The sequence below is a fragment of the Rhopalosiphum maidis genome, chromosome 2 (genome assembly GCF_003676215.2).
Source record: "Rhopalosiphum maidis isolate BTI-1 chromosome 2, ASM367621v3, whole genome shotgun sequence".
NCBI classification, from domain to species: Eukaryota; Metazoa; Arthropoda; class Insecta; order Hemiptera; family Aphididae; genus Rhopalosiphum; species Rhopalosiphum maidis.
The window spans coordinates 49,217,177-49,233,378 of record NC_040878.1 but is presented as its reverse complement, the minus strand read 5'-3'; the positions used below and the strand labels follow the sequence as shown (position 1 = coordinate 49,233,378).

At 25.4% G+C, this 16,202-nt stretch overlaps 1 pseudogene; it reads right to left on the bottom strand.

The window, feature by feature from the left end:
• Positions 1-15,788, bottom strand: part of LOC113552499 — a 30,124-nt pseudogene extending 14,336 nt beyond the window's left edge.
• Between the last annotated feature and the right edge of the window lie 414 nt (positions 15,789-16,202).

Sequence of the window (16,202 nt, the reverse complement as noted above, 5' to 3'; positions counted from 1 at the left end):
TCGTACCACCTATTTCTCGTACATCTGATCCTGCACCGCTGTCGTCCTATCCGACGGTTTCAGCTATAAGAGCCACGGTTTTACGTACGTCGTCGGTTCATCGACTACTGTATCTTCAAGCCACGAAATCGTCGTATTGACAATACCTAACTTCATTGATAATAGAAGTGAAACGAAACGAGTGAATTCGATTTCATCGATGTATTCGAGTTCTGTCCGATGCTATGCCTTCCAGACGAAGAGTACAACGTCGTTTATTACTAGTGAGCTACGGGGCTGTTGCTCCTGGAGGAAAGGGGTTTAGGGGATTCAAACCTTCTCCCTTTGACTTAGTAGAAAATGTAATGGAGATTTTCCAAAATTTAAAATATTTATTTTTAAATCTTTTTTTTACTGAACAAACACTTAATATATTGTAGTAAATTTATAGTATAGTACTCAAAGTGTATTGATAGAGCCTACAATGTATTGCGATAATTAATAAGAATTTTCCTGGTCAAATTGATTTCACTGATATCAGTCACAATTTTTTATTTGCATATCCACAAACTACAAAGACCCGTGAATACCGGATAACTTACTATTATACAGTATAATTATTAGTTATTATTCATTTAACAGTTTTTTTTAAGTTGATATGCATTTGCTAATAAATCGATGACAATTCAAAATTTATGTGTAAAAAATGTCGTTATTTTATTTATCAATTGATTTGGGCATACTTCATACATATTGCATATTAATGTCTAGTGACTATTCAGCTTATAGTTAATAGCTTATCAACACTTTCTTAGCTTGTCAATACATGTTGCGTAATATCTAAGCTTTTTGAAATATTATTGATCTTCGAACTAATGATGTTGGGTTGTTTATAAATGCTAATGGTAGTTTAATTGATGATCAAAACCATCTAGTAAGTTATGAAATTTTTATCTACGGAAGTGGACCCTCCCCATAGAAAATTCCTAGCTTCAGGCCTGGTACTTGGTAGGCTAGTACGTTCTTCAATCTTTTCGGCCAGCATTGGGATTTAACGTAATTTTTATTTTTCAAGTACGATTGTATTTATATGTATAACATAACACGTAGTACGTACGATAAGTAGAATAAATTATACTCTATATCTAATACAGATGTAATTATATAAATTATAGTTCTGTATTCAATATTAATTATATCTATTATACCAGGATTCGTATTACTATTTACTCTGTACTTATTTATACTTTTAGATGGTCTTTTTTTATATTTAACTTTTCTTTTTTCAATTTAACTCTACGGATACATTTTTTCAATGAAAATAATTTGAAAAATGATTAGTGATCGATTCAGTAACCAGTTATCGCAATCATGTGCGATTGCTATTGATTAAAAATATTAGTCTTTAAAGTGTTATTACAAACAACCAAAGCCTTTACAATAATACCATAAAAAATTAAGACAAAACTCGTAAAATAAACAATAGAGTCTAGATACCATATGGCTTGTAGGTAAAATATGACTTGCAAAAGATTCTAAATCTTTCTAAATTGTCACATTAAAAATGATTCATATAATATATAATCTCTTAATGTATATCGTACACGGTCGCCATTCCTATTCATGATTGTCACCACAATTTGCTTCTTGGGCACTATTGTTGTTAATAATTTATAAGCTAAAACATATTTTATACAGATCGTATATATATATATATATATTATTATAAATTAATACTTTTTGTTCTTATTGCTTGATTTATATTACATTATAATGTTTACAATCGTCTTAATATACAACAATAATATTATTTGTACGCTGTACGTACGGTAGTTATTGCATGCAAGAAATTATGTAACAAAAATTTATAATTAAATGTGCTTTTTTTCCAGAACTAATGTTGTGAACAAAACTTAAAAAAAATTGTGCAGCCGAAACTTCATTGATTGATATAATTAAAAATTGAAATATATAGAAATCAAATTCTCCGTACCGTTATAGTCGCTACACTCATCAGTTTACTCTAGCACAAGGGTCGGGAACTTGCGGCTCTTTGGATAATTATCAATCGAGATCCGTAAAATATAAATTATATTATACCTGCGTTATTATAGTGATAAATAAAGTTTTTCTATATTTTCTAAATTTAAGACGTATTATTATGTTTTTATTGCCTACCATTTTCTCAATGAAATAATAATACTATCTTTATTTTAATATATGTACTAATAAAGTAATAATTCATATACCACAATTTAAAAAAAAGGTTGTTCAAATCTGTGCGGCTCCCTGGATATCATAGTTTTGTAATTTTTTGAAAAAATGGCTCTTTCCTACGAAAATGTTCCCGACCCCTGCTCTAGCATCACGCTTGATCTAATAGTTAAATAAATTATTATTAAATTAAAATATACGTTATTATTCACAAGTTATTTATTTAGATTTGTGGATAAATTATCCAGACAATAGTTATATATTTGACTGGAAAACTGCACTCACTTAATTAGTATACAATACATGGACAGTGACAATTGAACATGTTACGGGACAATTAGGAAGTTTGGCATTGTGCACGGTGTCTAATTTTAAGGTCAGTCAAAGATTGAGCGACGACCCCTTGAACATTCTAGAATATTTGTAAAAGTCGAACAAACAATCTAGATTCTTAAAAAGACGCAACTTTATTTATTTATTTTTTTATAAAAACTGTCTACAAGACGTTACCAAGGTCCGTATGAATTAAATAAAATTATTTTTTTCTACGTTTTTATATGGCTATGTATATATATTGTTTTAATAACACACCTAATTGTGTATGTGAATCAACTCAAAAGTAAAGTAACAAACTGGATTCACTTTACCATCAGAAAAAATGGTGACGTTTTCACGTTGAAATCAAAGCATTATACCTTATACCTACTTTTACTAGAAAAATGTTTATACCTACTGAATTTTTAAATTTTTATTTTTATAATAAATTATAATATGCGTTTTCAAAAACAAAATAAAACATTGGCTGCATATTTAGATGGTATTGACTGCGTATTTTGATAATTTTAAGTAACATGTCCCGAGCCCTACATATTACCTATCTAACTATCAAATATATACCTATTAATATAATATAGTATACAAATATATATGTATATGTAATCTTTGAATGTTTTAAGTAGAGATTAAATAAAAGAGTTACAGCTATATTTTAATATATTAAAATCTATTATCGGATAATGGAAAAGATGACTTATAACGTGTTATCAATTTAACACATAAATATGAAACAAATAAAATAATATTATAATAATAACAAATTCCTAATAATAATGTTCATTGCCCACAATTTTACATAATTTTATAGGTGCCTCCTATTTAACTATTATTTATAATAGTTTTATAGACATACACAGTTGATTATAGCATAAATAATCTTATTAAAACCTATTTTATAATTATTGATGTTTGATAGAGAAACTACGTGTAATACCTACATAGGTAGGTAGCACTATGAGCTAAGGTCCGAAATATAATTTATTTAAAATTAAGCAACTAGAAGAAATTTACACAGCTGGGCTACAACTGTGTACACTCTACATGACCTATCATTATTTATAGAAACATATCATTTATTAATTTGTCTATGAGATAATCACGGAGCGTGTATAATTTACCATCAGCATTGTTCTAAAACGTATAAAAAATACGTGTGCATAGATCTCCTTAAACGTTAATGCGTAATAGTGTAATATGAAGACATTAAGTTCATATTTTTAGGCCATCTATGTTACTAAAAATTGTGTATTAATAAAAGATTACGTGTATTGTAAATGTATACTTAGCTGTTATTAAAATAAATAAGCACCCTATTTTAACATCGTACTTTTTTTTAGAAAATAATGATATTTTTTTTTCGCACCTGCAATACGTATGCTTGTATTTTGTAGTTCTCTCATCAATAACTATGATTTCCTTTACAGTTTTTATAACATTGTCAGTGACAGTGATATCTATAATAAACTTCAGTGGTGCTAACGATGAAGGTAACAACTAACAATAATTTTTAATTTTGTATTTAAATTAGAATAAAATTTAAATAAAATGATATTAATATTTTTATATTTTACATATTTTAATAGTTAAATGTTAAAATTTCAACTGGTCTTATACTCTTTTTATAAAATACGATGGTATTTTGTTTTGTAACAAAATAATCAATAATCAATCGTAATGGCTATTATGAACATAATATAATATAATGTATACTTAATTAAATTAAAAAAATTATTTTATCAGGATTTAGTAGTAAGTATATAGAAAATAAATATTAAATTATAGAGGTTAAAAATAATTTATATATATTAATTTTCAACGGTAAAATTGACTTATTTATACTTTGCTAATAATATTCTAAGACAATATTGGTATATTAATTTATAAATTTACATACATTTTATAATTGAAAATTGTATTATATTAATGTAAAAAAATTGGACGTTAGGGTAGTATAAGAATAATTGTTTATTGTACCTTTAACAGTTATAATATTTGTATAAATACGTCTTGTAAATGTCAATATTATTAACAATAAACACTGAATAATATGTTTATTAAAGTACAAAAGATATAATAAAAAAGTACAAATCAGTGTGAAGTACTAAATTCACTTATGCGTACTTAACAATATGTATGTAACTATACTAAAATATTAGACATTATGTCTATCATAAAGATGTATATAATACACGTGATTTAATGTATTTGATCCTTTACATACAGTAAATCCTATACAGTATCCTATACAGTTATTAAAATAGCTAAAAGTATATAAATAAATAAAGAAGTTATAAGTCTTTAAATTTACTGTGAAGAACTTAATAAAAAGTTTGTGTTATGTAAAACGTTCGTTATTTTGATCTCATAAAAAGACAGATATTTTGAAGAACAATAAATTATAATAATAATGTACGTTACTTCAATTAAATACTTATATCCATTCAGTGATATATCTTTTTAAAACATTTAAATCTTTATTTGTATATCATTAATGCTTATTATATTATATTAATTTAATTAAGAGTTTGTTATTTTGTTTAGATTGCTATGGTAAGGGACGTTAAAATATTAAACTTTTCATTTTAAAATTAATTTATATAATTTAACCATGATAAATAAAATAAATATTACTTTGTTTGCATACCTTTAGAATTCTTATATAATAGAGTCAATGTAAATTGTGGAATAAAATTGAATTTACAATTAAAAAAAAAAAAACCAAAATTTAACCATATCAAACATCTTATTATGAACTATCTTTATTCATGTCCACGAAGTTAACATCATAAACTTTATCCTATTTCACTCAAATCTTCACAAATATTTTGGAAATTATTTCTCATAAAAACACTTTTTAACATAAATTATTTATTTAAACAATAATTTTCAATATATTTTATATCGTCAATATTATATTAATAACGTTTAAAACTAACAGTTACTTTAATATTATTTGAAGATTAATATTTATTTGAAAGTAGTCTGCATAAAACATTTTTTTTTCAATATACATTTTTTTGTTTTTAAATATAATACATAATATAATACCTGTATTTAACTTGCAGTTGCTTTAGAGGGATCCGGGCTTGGTAGTAAGTACTTAGGTAGTATAAGTATAATACAGTGGCAGTCAAATGATTTTGTCATGGGGGGATGTGGCTGATTCACAAGCATAATTAGAAGGGGGCTTGGGTGGGCTTCAGCCCCCTCTATCGAATTTTAGGGTAAATGTATGTGCATATTATATAAACATATAAGTATATTAACTTTATTTTTGTCTGCAATATAAAAAAACATCATAATGTTTCATAAAAACGAATAATCATTCAAATCAGTAGTTGTTAACACCAATATAGAAGCAATTAATAATAATAAAATTAAAAAAAAGGTGGGTAAGTTGGTATCGCTCTGCTGTATAGTAGAAATAAAGAGTAGGTCACTATAAAGGATGTGTTAAATTATAATGCAATGACATGTATCATTGTATACGAAAAATGATTCTGAACGGAGATGATTTGACAGTCAATGATAATTAGTTGGATTATTATATTATTACCTATATTTAAATTGTAATACATCGTAAACAAAAAACAATTCTGAACGGAGATAATATTTTATCAGTCTAGGACATATGGTTATATGTATATTGTAATTTTACGCGATTTCGTAAAAAATTAAATTTCATACGCTCATAAAATTATTTCTATATTGATGCTAGAATTTTTTTTCATAGTTACTTGAAGGAAAAATTATGAAGGACCTGATGGTTTTTTTTAACCTTAGATAGAAATTATAAACATTTTATAAGTTTTCAACTTCAAAATTCCTTGCAAATTTTCGCGATTTTAACATATTTCGTAAATGTTTGAACTTTATATGTTTATCAACAAAAATTGTGGACTAATGATTTTTGATTTTTTTTTACTACGATAAGTATAACTTACGTCTTACAATAAACCTTGTATTAAATTACCAACTAAACTAACGTTCTTCATAAGTTTTCCTTCAAATAACTGTAAAAAAAAATCTAGCGTCAATATAGAAATAATTGTATGAGTATATGAAATTAAATTTTTTACGAAATCGCGTAAAATTACGATATATACAATTTAAATATAAGTAATAATATAATATAACCTACTAATTATCATATACTGCCAAATCATCTCCGTTCAGAATCGTTTTTCATATACAATGATATCTGTCATTGAATTCAAATTTAACACATCCATTATAGTGACCTACTTCTCATCTCTACTATACAGCAGAGCGATACCCACTTGTCCACCTTTTGATTTTTAATTTTTTAAATTGAGGTACTTTTTTTATAACAAGTGAGAAGTTTGTGTCACTGAATGTTCACGATCACTGATTGGGGTAATTGCTGTATACTTTGTATAAGCAATCAAATATTAATAATAATAATAATAATAACACCCTTTGTTCCTAGAATAAGTCTAGAATCTAGATAATAATAATATACAATAGGCGTTGTATTGAGTAAAAAATAAAACAAAATTTAATACATAAACATTATTGGTAGTACAATATATATATATATATATACAAATGTAATTGTTATAAATATTAAAGAAAAAAAGTCATGGGGGATCTATCCTCATCTTAACCCCCCCCCCCCGCCCCGTTTGACCGAATCTGTAAGTATATGATACTGACTGCAACTTCTGGATAACCTATTTGTTAAAATCGCATGTTATGTATATTCAATTTTTGTAAATCTTGCTTCTATGTTATTCAGATAAAATAGGTTTAACTATTTTATAATGATTGTAATTAATCTAATTTACAAATAAAAAATGAATTTACGCATTAATCTAATTAGCGTTCAACTTAAATATTAATTTACTTGTAATGCATCGTTTTTATAGATGATGGATATAAAAACTATTGTAATGTGATGCAATATGGTAAGTTGCTAAGTAATGGTAATCTATAAACTAAAATTATGTCATAGTTAAATTAAAAATTTTTTATTTTTATTTATAAAGAATGTTTACATTCTGTGTTCGAATAGCAAATGTGATATTTTATAAGAGATTTATTATTCAATAATGTTACACTGTCTTCCAAAGACCTAATATTTTTATTTAAAATTTTACTGGAATAACTATTTTTAGGTACCTAATATAAGTAATAACAGTAATATAAATACAATGGTCGTCCATGAAACTGAATTGTTAGGATTTAAGAGTTATGGGAGTCTTATATGTTGTGGAATGTAGAAAAATAGCAAGTGTATGTTTTATGTCTGCCTACTTAATGGATTGGGTGAGCTCCCTAACGAATAAGTGAAGATCGAAAAATTGATGATAACATTGATAACTTAAATTATAGACGTCTGTTTCGTGAAACATTAGATAGTATTTTGAATCTTATTTAGAGTAGGTTTGAATCAAAAGGAAAGTTGGCAATTTTTTCATTACTAATAATTTTGAGTTGTACCAAAATATAATAAAGTATTATTTTCCTGTTAAAGAAATTAAATGTTTAAAGAAGCAGTGCGAAAGTTTCTTTGATATTTGCCGGTTAAAAAATGAATTACCGCATGTTTTGTACAGTTCAGCAGAAATTAAGGATAAACCAATGTAATAATTATAAATATAAGTATGCTACATGACATTTATATGTATACATACGAACTCGGGTACATACGACTACAGGATTCCGTATGACTACGATAAGATAATATAGTATAGAACATAATTATTTTGAGTATCGTTATTTATAAGTCTTTAATATATAATAAAGAATAATAATAACTACAACTGAGTCCTAGTTATTTACATTGCATTTAAGATTCCGATATCTACCCCTGACTACGGTAATCATATCTATAGGGTCCCACGACTCTCCCTTGATATCTTATATTTAACTGGTCATTCTCCAACCACGTTACACCAATTTTCGTAATAATCAAATACATAAATAAACTATACTTAGGACTGAAAGAAGTTATATAAACCAGTTAGTAATAAATTAATTGTAACTATTTCAAATACAACATCAGCGAAAAGAACATTTTCAGCTTTCAAAAGAATAAAACTTATTGTAGGTCTAAGGTCTACCCAAGGTCAAGAAGTCTATCTTGACTTCTCTCGGAATATTATCGTTTGAAAAAAAAGTGTTAGAAGATTTAAAAATGAGTCCTGAATTTTACGATAAAGTAACAGAAAAGTTCGTTGAAAAAGAAAGATGAATTTATATTATTTATAAATTAATACAAATTTGTGTAGTATTTATTATAAAATAAATAGACCTATAATATACTATGATAAATGAGCATACCCATACATCGGAATCAGCATTCACCAGCGCAGTTACCTATATTCATCTTAATATAGACTGACTAGATAACTATCTACCATCTGCCAGTTCAATTCCAGACTATTATTCGTAAAATGTAAATTAACGTGAACATACCAATGTGTTCACATGTTACAGTAATATATTATGATATTTTTATATAGACTTTAAACAAATAAAGCGTAGAGTTTATATTAAAAAGTATACGAACCGTGACACATGAGATAGAGTCACTATTTATCAATATCTATAACAATTAATAATATTTTTAAAGAAATATTTTTATTTCATGATTTAAATGGTACCTACTTATTTTATGAGTGTAGTTGACTGAAATTTAAATATACATTTTTACAGACAATCCTAATAAGTTTATAAATAGCGTGAAAAAAATATTTGGACGAATCAAAAATTACAAAAGTATGTTTTTAAATTTTTTATCGTGAATTTTAGGTTAAACCGTGTTAACAATTAAATATTTAAATAATTTAGCTTTTTCATATTGACCAATAATGCCGATTCATGCTAATAACATACCTATATGTGTTCTTATTTATTTAGTCTGCTAGTCTACATATAATTATTAAAAATATAATGATTTAGGAAAATGTGAAAATGTGATTTTAAATAGTATTTATAATCGAAAGTTATATCTATAAATAAATAATAGTTATTGCGGATTTAAAATGGTTACCAGTATAAAAGATATTTTATTTAAACTACGTGTAATAATGCAAATATATACTTTTTTAAATATCAGTCTGTAATATATACATATACATGTCTTAATATATATTTGTTTTTACAATGGTTCTAACAATTACAAGTGACAAGATAATTTTTTTTAGTTTTTTTCTTGTTTACGTTGGAAAAAAAGTATGATAGTATTTTAATATAATTAAAAGTATAGAGAACATAAGGAAATTTAGATAAGTAAATTGTATTAACAAATGATTTAAATGTTACGCATACGTAACTCTGGCAGTAAGGCCATTAATCCGAACCACATTAAATTACAATAATTTATAGCCAACACGCCCAGTGCTCGACTTGGCAAAATTAAAATAGGGGGACTCTGTTGACTTTTAAAAAAAAAGCTTCCCCATCACTTGTTAAGCGTTACTAAGCCGTGGGGGCTACGCTCCCACACCCCATATACCCCGCTTTAAATCATATAAAGAATATTTGTAAATAATCAAACTAAAAAAAAATTACTTTAAATATTATATTGTATATTTTAGTTATAATTAATATAATAACAAACTCAAAACTAACTAAATAAAAAACAATTCATTTCAACTATTTATTTCAATAGTTCCATAATTTATCATAAGATGTATTTTCTAGGATGTAATAGTAGTTAGAACAAATATAATATGGAACAAATATTTTGTGGCACAATTTGTAGTAATGATTTAAGATAATTAGTTAAATAATAATAATAAATATCTTAATAATTATTAAATCTATGGTAGGAAAAATTATTATGATGTTATCACGTGCGTTTTGATAAAAATTCAAAATGATGCAGTGTCCTCTGCGTTCCCCTTAAAAATAAAAGTAGGGGTACGCTAAAATTTCTCAAAAATTAGTTGGGGTACTCCGCCCTCCCTCCAAATCGAGCACTGTTGTTATATTATAATTAAATATATATATATACAGTATACATGCCCCTAATGAGTCTACTTTTTCGGCATAAAAATATCGCTTGGCACAACATTTAAGGAAACCAGCAAATAAAAAAAATATTAAATGTATTCAACAAAGAAGTTTAATTAGTTGTATTAAATTGCCATGAATTCTCACGCAATACTTATTTTTCTAACATACACCCGGTGGGATATGACCAATTAAAGAAAGCACCAAGGTCACCAAACCAAAAATCAACACCATTCCTCTTCTCCACTCTGGCGTAAAACTTTATAGAAAAATTAGGTTTATTTAAATATTTCACACAATACCTTCCTCAAAACCGTATATTATAAGTATTCCAAGCAACGACCTAAGAGTATGTTTATACCTCAAAACTTCAAAATTAATCAGTTCAAGGTACTACTGATTGTTTAAAACGTCAAATACAATATAAGCAAATATAGCTACTATCATTTTTATTATAATGTTCAAATAGTTATAAATTTACAATTGTAAATATTCGTAGTTGTAGATAGCCGTGGCTAGAAACTACTTATTTATAATACCAATAAAAGTAAAAACGTATTTAATTTTTATTTTAAAAGATAGTATTTTAATATAGTTAAAACAATAGGGAAAATAAGGAAAAAAAATTTAAAAAATTACATTAATCAGTGAATAATTGTCTATTTTCTGTTGTATTTCTTTTTGACAGATAGTATTTTTTTACATTAGATTTTGGTTATTGCGGACAGTATAGTTTTATCTGTTTGTTCTTTCAAATTTTGTTATAAAGCAATTTTCAAAGAGTTTCTTAAAAAATATTCATCAAAGTTTTTCTTTTAATCCAATAATTTTTAATTGTTATAATTCGAATTTTAAATTGGGCCAATAAGTCAGTTTTGATAAATATTTTATAATAGTAGATAAATGATATTTGTTCAACTAAGAAATACTATATCATTTAATAAAATTCATTTAAACGTTATTTATGTTTACAATAAAAATAATAATAAAATATTAAACTTTCAAGCTGATGTAATAAATTTTTTCAAGCATACCAAAGCATAACAATTGGATAAGGATGGTAAGAACATTTTTATACGAGTAATTCTAAAATGTAATCGTTTTTATAATTATTTATATAATGAACTAATTGAATTCAACTCAGCAATTGCATTACACTTATATGAGTTTTTTTATAACACTTAACACATAAAAAATAAGGTTGTCTACCAAAATAAGAACTTATTATACTTCATTTATTACAGATCCTCCAAAATCTCCATCCCAATATTGTTCTGATTTCCGTAAGTAAAAGGAAATATATAAATTCATATATTAGAAATGTGAAATATTCTGATAGAATATTCTATGAAGTGTGTTGTACATAATACCTATTATAATATACCTACTATTAATATTTGTCACAATTCGGAATGTTGTATTTAAAATTCAATTATTATTGCTTACAGATCCAGAGAGTAAAAGTAAAAATACAAAAATTAAAGATATTATTAAAGTATTTTAAACTATAATGTATTTTTAATATAATTTCTACGTTTTTAAGATCCTTATTAAATTACTCGTATTTTTTCAAAATATAATTTATAACAGTTATTATGAAACTTTATGATAGTTTATTGATACTATGAATATAGTATAGATTAATATATAGATAAGTTAATTATAGAATACATTACTATGTAATTATAAGAATATTAATTTGATTTTCAACTGTTTAATTTTTCTAGCGTGTCCAGGTAAAATATACAATTTGTTTAATTTATTTTATATTGAAAAATATTTTTCAACTTTACTGGTAATGATGGAAAAGCTATTTTTAGTATTTTCAGTAAATTATATTAATAGAAAATATTGAACGCATTTCACACAAAATTAAAGCGATCTTTCCTATCAATGATGCTTAACAATAAAGGTTTCAATTTGGTATCATTGACAGTTTTAGAATTTAATAATAATTAAATCGATTGTTCAACAGATTCAATACTTTCATCATATTTTGAAGGTAAACTATTTATGTAACAAAACATAAAAAACTTATTAATGTATGTGACTGTAAAAATAATTCGATTTAGAAAAATAACGGTTGTTTCTGCTAGAATAGTGGATCTAGTTGTTACTTTGTGAAATCCAACGTCAGTTATTATATAATTTTAAAATTAAGAAAAATAAAATAAAGAAAAACTGGAATTTTTACATAAATCAGTTTTGTTTCTATTAAGAACTCACAAAATAATGACTTTTGGTATACATTTGAAACTAAATGTTCATATTATTATTTTCTAACTACTATAAAATTTTCAAAATATTTCAATTCTTATCGAGCTATTTATAGGCATGTGGATTATTCAATGTTTTTGTTTTCACATTATTCGTAGTCTTAATACTTATTACTTATATAATATTATATTAATACGAATTTAATTATATGCATTGACATCATTTTATTCTTTTACAATTATTTTCAGAAATATGTTAAAACAATTTTATTTACATATATTGATATAATATTCTATGAATATATTATATAATTATAATAATTATATAATAAATATTGGGCTGTCAAATGTTTACGATTATTCGCGACTTTCCCAATGTCGAGAACATTTCCGATCGTACTCACTGGAAAATGTACAAATGTACGCCTCTGCGTCAAGAACCTTCGAGTATATCCCAAGAGGTCAAGAAGGTATAAAAGATCGAAAAGCTTCGCCCTCAATAATTTGTCAGCTTCTAGAACTCGTCGTATCACATACCGAGTTATCTTCTAGAGTAGGTCACGTCACACACTGAATCAATTATTTTCTCGTCTGTAGATTTATACTTTTGTCTTTTATAGTTTTAAACATTTTTATTTTTGTATCATTATTTATCAGCGTAATAAATTGTTATTAATTAGTTATCGAGACTTTGTAATTTATTCATTTATTCACCAGAAATGCAATATTCTAGGAATGAAGTATTCCATCCTACTGTAAATATTAAAACTAAAATAAATGATTTTAATAGCTATGGAAATAAAAAAACACATACAATCATAAAATATCCATTGCCATATAGACAGACTGAGAGTCTGAATAATTTTTAGTAGATGATGCTGTATCATTGAGTCTAAATTTCAACCTAAAATATTAGCGACACATACATTTTTACTTCATACAATTCTGTATAAATGTTTCAAGTATCCATGCATTGTCGGTGGTTTGAAAAATTGAATACAGTTTATGTTGAATGATATGTAAAGACAGGAATTTTTGCTTTGTATACGTTAATAAACAAAATAATATAAATGTTTAACATATTATCAGATGTTAAAAATTGGAAATTTAATTTAATTTTTATGAATTAAAAATGAAAAATATAAATAATAGATTGTAGTAGACTATTATATGACTAATACTAATTATTATGTTTTTATTAGAAAATCCATACTCCAATATAATTAAAGTATTAGAACACAGTAAGAAAATTATTACAAATTTTCTAATGCATAGTATACTTTAGTTTGATAAGATTGTACTTCGAATCCTAAGAACTAAATAGTTTAGGCATAGCAACAAAGATAATAAAAGTTATTTGTATTTACTTTATTAGAGCATGAAACATTTACCACAGCAGGTAATAATAACAAAGTAAAATATAAAGTATAATTTAATTTTTTACTCTTTATAGAATATCATGCTATATCTTATATGTGTACGATTTTAACTTTTAAGTTCTATGAATAATTTATTACTAATAGAATTTTTTATTAGGAAAGTTTTATTTTAATATCTGTTGATGGATCATGATATATATTTTAATATAATTCGAGTGAAATTTTTTTAATTTTGAGATTGAGGTTTACTGATCATAAATAAAATAAATTAAAAAAAACATATTGATTATATTAAAAAAATATAATAATAATAAAAAAAATACACACAAACGAATATATATATATAGGTACTATATTCATTTACTCTATTAATAACAAATAAACGTTTATTTTATAATGCATAATTCTATTAGGTAGTAATAAATTAATAAATAATACAAAAAATAAAATAATAGAATTGTCAGTAATACCTATAGTTTCACTATTCATAATACTTATTTATCAAAATGTTGTAAAATTCTTAATTTTAGGTGATGATCAAAGTGATTACTACAAATACATCAAGAGTTTTTGTTCAAAAAACTATGAGAGTACGTCGGTATTAAATTTACCTAGTTAAATAAAAAATAATGATATAATATTACTTTTCATTGATTTTAACTTTTGCATAATAAAATTAATTTAAAACTATAAAGAAATAAAATACATATCTCTATGAATTTGAGAACAAAGTAGGTACTCGAATATACGTTTACATTGGTATCTACATATCCAAGTATTACAAATAAATAAATATAATAGATAATATTATTATGTTAAATAACCAACCATAAAATAAATCTTTTATATTTCTCAAGTGAAAATAACTAGATATATACATTGTGTAGGTATAACAAATAGTAATATACATAACGGAAAAAAGTTTCAAGTTATAAAATGAAGTTATTTTTAATATTTATTATTTTTTGAATTCCAACAAACACTAAAATCTTTGTGTTTTTGTTTGAATACTCACATAGTTTTATCAAAATTCAAATTTCTATAAAAATATTTTACTGTTTTTATGAGGAGCATTGCTTTTATTACATAATATTTCATATTATAAATAATAACTAAAAATTAGCTAAATATCAAAAATATAATGATAAACTTAACTTGATATAACACTTTTCGAGATAATTGAATGCAATAATGGTTTTTTTAGATGCAGACGCAAAACAATTGACCATCAAAAAATGGTGTGTTAAAGAATATAATCCCACCGACAAGTTTCTAAATACATTCGAGACAGAAAAAGATGGAGTGGTATCAATAAAAAATAAATAAATAATTTTATTTAATCAATCACCTTTCATTATATTTTAAAATATATAACATTAAAAAAAAACCGGTGAATCCACTTCTGATGTTTATTAAATATGTTTTAAATGTAAATACTAAATGAGGACTAATGTAAATGTTATTTACTGAATAATATATATTTCTCTTTTCTTCGTGCACATTGACTGACGTCTTGTTGTTCGTCGTTGGTTTCCCAACGGAACGCGGGGTCTGAGATGAGGCCTCGTCCGTTCCTTCTGTCTACTACTAAAATATCAGCCCTTCTGTTTTGAGTTGCTCCTTCATCGAGTGCTACACAGCACACTTCTTTGTATACTTCAAAGGGCTTTGTGATGGGCATTGTTGCGAAGAAGTTCAGTCTTGGGACAAGATCCTCGGATGTGGGGCAAGGTTTCAATTATATTATTCTCGTTGCAGGCTAGATTCCTGCAATGGGGATTGCCGACACTCCTACCTCCTGTTCCTTGATTAGACATCGAGTTCTTGACGCTTTAATAGCGTTCGTCCACTCACCACTCGAGAGTCCGCCTTTGTTTGATACCCAAGCGTATCATTAGTTATTATTATATTATGTAGGGTAGTAATAAGGTACCTGGTGATCGTCTATCGTACCAATAATATACGACGGCATATATCACTGGATGTGTTCAGTCATATTTTTATATCGTTATAATAAACACAGACTTGCAAAATATAAAAAATTATCGACCAATGTTATCGATGAAACGACTATCGGTCGGCTATCCTTACAAAC